Source organism: Octodon degus, unplaced genomic scaffold, assembly GCF_000260255.1.
Source record: "Octodon degus isolate 3935 unplaced genomic scaffold, OctDeg1.0 scaffold00005, whole genome shotgun sequence".
NCBI lineage: Eukaryota > Metazoa > Chordata > Mammalia > Rodentia > Octodontidae > Octodon > Octodon degus.
In genome coordinates this window covers 5,937,367-5,942,883 of record NW_004524581.1, presented here as the reverse complement: position 1 = coordinate 5,942,883, position 5,517 = coordinate 5,937,367, and the positions used below count along the sequence as shown (strand labels likewise).

General features: G+C 42.9%; 1 pseudogene; it reads left to right on the top strand.

Annotated features, from left to right (window-relative positions):
- The first annotated feature begins 1,487 nt into the window (after positions 1-1,487).
- On the top strand, positions 1,488-5,175 carry LOC101566337 (annotated as a pseudogene).
- The last annotated feature ends 342 nt before the right edge of the window (positions 5,176-5,517 follow it).

The window sequence follows — 5,517 nt, the reverse complement described above, 5'->3', positions numbered from 1 at the left end:
AGTATTAGGTAACAGGACCAAAGAGAAACATGTTTCCCTCAAGGATCTGAACAGGTAACAAGCTGCTTGTGGTATTTTCTAGCACCAAGGAATACATGAAGGATCTATAACATTGTTCTGTCTTCCACAACATTGTTAAGAGAAGGCACTCATTGCCTGATTTTGTTTTCCCTAACCTGGTTTACTGGAACCAAAATTCCTAGACCAGCAATAGAATTTTTGTATTACGGACTAAAATTGTAAAGAAAAAATACAATTAAAGCATTTTTAAAAGATTTTCCCCAAAGGTTACAATTGTAAGATAAAAATTATACCATATCTCTGAGGAATCACTAAGACAACATTTAGCGAAGTAGGTTTAACTGAGTTTGAACACTTTGCATTTTAACCTGCTCATGCAAGCCAGAAGTTCTATGAAATCTGGAAAAAGGGGGGGTACTCAAGGTGACCAGTGGGAGAGTGAATCATAATTTAGTTTATCACTGTAATTTAAGTGAAGTCCCCCCTATATTATACAAAAAAATGGTACACAATTTACTATACAATGAGAAACAATTATTTGTAACAAATATGGAATCTCTTGTTATAATTTAGGATCATGATTTCAAAGTGTGTTCTCTAAACATCTGAGGCTACCTGAGTTTCTTCTATGGCATCCTTAAGATTCAAACCATCTTCATAATAATATGATGAGTTTTTTCTCTTTTTACTTTGTTGACAAGGACACTGGTGGTGTAGATACATTAAATTAAAATTCAGGCTGTAGTTATTGTTCGCTGAATAATCTTATTAAACAGCAAAAAAAAATCCAGTTTCATATGAGAATGCCTTCAGTAAAGCAGAAAATATTTTAGTTTATTAAATAGTAATTTTGATACAGTTATATTTTAAATGCATGATCACAAAATTGGCAGCATGATGCTGGAAGCAATTCTGATGCACTATTAGATGTGTTGAGTGGGCTGAGCAGTTCAGTACACAATTGCTGTAAGCTAAAGCTGTTTCTTTTTTATGGATGTCATTTTTACTTCTGCCATGGTGGGAAACATAAAGTACCTAGCTTGGTTGCTTGTTGGATATTTTCTTGAAAATAATTGAGGATAAAAATACAAGTGATAGGGCTGGAGAGATAGTTCGGTGGTCTAAACGCCTACCTAGCAAGCACAAGTTTCCAAGTTCGGTCCCCGGTACTACATGCCTCACAGGCCACCCCAGTGTGCTAGCAGATGCCTGTAATGCCAGCGCTGGGGAGGCTGACATAGAGGAATCACTATGAGTCAAAGCCGTATAGCGAGACTTTGTATCAAATAAGTAAATAAAAAAGTAAAGGTGACAACCACAAATTAAAAATAAAAGTGATCACTTCTGAGACAAAAGCACCTGGGGACAGCTGCCTGCACCAGGGACACTGATCTGCAGAGATGTCTGCTGTGCTGTCACTCAGTGGGGCATGATCCTGAGCCCTAGGGTGTGTGGATGCTAATAAAATGAGGGTAATGTATGTTAAAAAAATTTGCAAGTGATGAAGTAATACATATGTTCAGAATGGTAAAGATGTAGATTTTAAAACATTCAGATTTTGGAGGTTTGGACAGGTTGTGCTGTTACTAGGTTGCCAGTGAGGTCGGCGCGGTAGGCCTAGATTTACACCCTGACTGTAAATGGAGAGACCACGGCATATCCAATGTTCTACCACAGCAGTGACTGGGTCCAGTGGCACACTGAGTCATTGTTCTGACAAGGTGTAATTGAAAAGTGAAGCTTTCTGCAGAAGCAGGTGTCAAAAACAAACAAATCTAACTGTGGATGTCGCTCTTCTTGCTCAAGATCTACATCAAGATCTCATATCATTCATTTTTAAGGTCACGATCCTGAGCCCATCTGTCTCTTGATCAAGAAAGCTCAGGCTGAGTTTGTGGGTTTTTTTTTTTTTGTTTGTTTTGTTTTGTTTTTTTTGTACTTAGGACAGGGTCTACAGGTTCTACAAGGTCTCACTACATGGATTGGACTCATAGTGAGCCTCCTGTTCACAGCTTCCCAAGAGCTGAGATTGCACGCCACCATGCCCAGTTTCAATTGCCATCTCAGTGTGTCCCCGGAGTGAAGCCAGCAGGGCAGCCCAGGGATCGAGCTCCAAGCCCCTGCATCTGCCTAAGCAAGTGCTTTAATCCACTAAGCTATTTGGCCAGCCTTGGCTGGCCCAGCTGAGTTTTAGGTCTCGTTCCAGATCATATTCTCCAGCTCATAACAGAGAAAGGAATCATTCCAGAGTATATCAGAACCAAGATTTCTGATGTTACCAAAGAGGCTATCAGGGACTGTATTATTTCTGAGGATGCAACAGAGGCTTCTATCTATGGGGCCATTATAAATGTGGAGGCTATGGAAACCAGCACTCTAACCGGCAGAACTATAGGCAAGCATTCAGTCCTCATCAGGGCCGTTCTCCATCCCAGTCCCCAAAGCGAAGGTCTCCTTCACCAAGGTTCAGAAACCATTCTAGAAACCCAGATGAGTTATCTTCTGGCAGGTCAAGGGGTTCCTCATCCTCTCATTCTTCCTCCAATGACAGCAGAGTTGAATCTTCTTAGTGCAAATCTGCAAAGGAGAAAAAGTCCCTTTCCAAGGATAGCTGGCCATCTCAAATTGCTGCAGATAACTAGCAAGATGAAGTCAACATTACACATTCTCTGGAGATACCTCTCAAGACAGCAGCACCTGAGAGTTCGAAGCCATAGCCAGATGCTGCCACCTACTGCATTGCTTCTGTGTCACCAGCCTTGGCAGTTTCTGACCTGAGTCCCCAGGAGTCAAGCCCAGCTCTCAAGAGTCCTCTTGTCTGTGCTAGTGAGGCGGTGGTCACCCTGCCCTAACCCTGTGCCATAACCTGGTCCTCCACTTTTCAACACACTCCTAATGGACTCATCTCTGCCAACTGGTGTTGGGTACCAATCTGGGAGCCATCAAAGTCAGTTTAACCATAGCTGTGGGTCTTTAAGTCTTTCCAACAAAATCCTATGGGTAAGAGTCCATCAGCCACTGGCTCCACTTAAGGCTCTTCTTAGAAGGAGGAGCGTGCTGCTGCAGGAGGAGCAGCCTATACCAAGAGGTATCTAGAAGCCCAGAAGATAGAAGATGGGAAAAATAAAGAGCAGAACCAGAAATTTTCTGACAAAGAGAATGTGAAGGAAAAAGGGAGCATCTCTGTTGTGGATGCAAAAGTGATCAGATTCATTGTTTCCAAGCCTGACAGAAGCCCTTTGGGAGCAGTCAGTCACCCAAAAAGTATAAGCTCCGTGATGACTTTGAATGAAGATGACAGACTTCCACAAGGAGGAGATGAATGATCAAGATAAGGACAAAACTAAAGGAAGGAAGGAACCTGAGTTTGATGATGAACTCAAATTCATGTCGGAAGTCATAGCTGGTGCAAGTGAGAACCAAGAGGATGAGAAGTTGAACAAGTAGGAGGGCCTATTGCATGCAGGGAAAGAAAACTAGAGGAAAGAAGAGGAGCTGGAGGAGGAGTACTTCACAGAGAGGTCCAAAAAGGAAGGGCAAGGAGAGGTCAAGAGAAATGAAAGCAGGAAATGGGGATTTGTGCCTGAGATGAATTTCCAAGTGACTGCTTGTAAGGCAATCCAAGAGAAACGCTCATCACTTCCCCCCAGGAAGACCTCTGAGAGCCATGCGAAGCTGGGAGCCAAAGGAAAACTTTTCCTTGGGAAAGCCTTCATTTTCCATGACTTGAGAGACCCAGGTCAATGTACACATGGACTCATTTGAAGAGGACTTTGCATGATCCAGTGGTTTATTGACTCAGGTATGCAAGCTTTGTTGGGATCTAATTTCATAGCAATGAAAAGGAGCAGGAGATTCATTCCATTTTCCAGCACATTCAGTCAGCTCTATCTCAGTGTAGCCCATCAGAACAGTTTGCCCATCATATAATGGCCATTGTTCACCATGTTAAACAGCATCACTTTGGGTCCTGTGGCATGACATTGCATGAACTTTTTCTAAATATCTGAAAAGAAGAGCTGAACAGGAGGCAGCTAAAAGCAAGAAATGCCCAGAAATACACAGGAGGATAGACATTTCCCCCAAGTACATTCAGAAAACATGGGTTGGCTCATGATGAAATGCAAAGTTCTCAGGAACCTGGCTACTAGACTGAGGAAAAACACAAAGATAATCCTATTGATCTTTGCCTTGATACTGAATATCATAAAAACCATAAGGGGAGAGGTCTTAAAGGAGGTAAATGAAGAGAATCAGTGGATTCCTGAGACTCAAGCCATGCAAGGGAAAGGTCAACTGAGAAAACAACATAAAAGATCAAACAAGCAGAAGCATCAGAGAACATGAAAATGATCCAGATCCTCCTCTCCTCCTCCCAGTCATCTCACTGCTACAAAGTGGAGGAGTATCCTGAGGAGACAGAGGAAAGAGAAGAGAGCACCATGGACTTTAACAAATCGAGACTGGAGACCAAAGACTCCCTGGCTCCAAGTGAAAAAGGAGGCAACAGAGCTCAGGGAACCTTTCCATTTCAAGCCAGCCAGAAAGGCTGGAGAAGAGGCAACTATTCTAGTAACAATAACAACAGTAACAATGGTTTTCAAAGGGGAAACTGGGAAGGAGAATGGGATCCAGAGTATACACCCCAAAGCAAGAAGCATTAATTGCATGATGATGTAGAAAGTGAAGGCTGTGATACATGGGTGAGCCAGAGCCAGGGCTGAGGAACCTTTGGGATGGGGTCAGTTCATGTTCCAGAAATCCAGTTCCAGACCCAAGTGGGCCTATAACAAGTTCAGTGGGGGAAAAAGGGGAGATTGTTTTTTTTAAATAATTTTATTAAGAAACAAATAGCAATGGGACAGTTTCAAAACCGATTAGTAGGACAGTCTCAATAATTAACACATTGCATATTTTTGTCTTCTTAGTGGTCATTCATACTACAAGATGTAGACATGATATCCTGTCCACAAACACTATTAGAAGGTCTTGCTTTATCTTGGTCTTAACCATCCAGGAGAAAAGTATAAAAATTAAGTATAAAAAGTAAAGGCATATTAATATGCTGAGCTGTAAAAAGGGGAGACTGAAGATGATGAGAGTGGAACAAAGAACCGAGAAGAGAGGGACAATTTACAGCCCACAGCTGAGTAGGGGCCACTCTTGATGGGAGCCCTTGCTCAGGGGAGAGAGGCTCTGGGAAGGAAAGTGGCTGCTTAGCAGCTGAACAGTGGAGCCTCAAGAAGAATCTGAACATCCTGCTCCACCCCCACCAGCCATGCAGAATCCCGCTGCAGTGGAAATTGTCCCTGGTGCTGTGTCCCCTTGGACAGGGGAGGCCACCACTGAGCCTGGGCTCAGGCCCAGCCCTGAGCAGTACATGATATGTTGGGCTCTAGCTATGTTTCTCAGTTGTTGGTGTATGCGATGGGAGCTAGGGGAGTGGAGGGAGAGCGATGCTTGGTTTTTGTTTGTTCACTATTAGAAACCAACAGT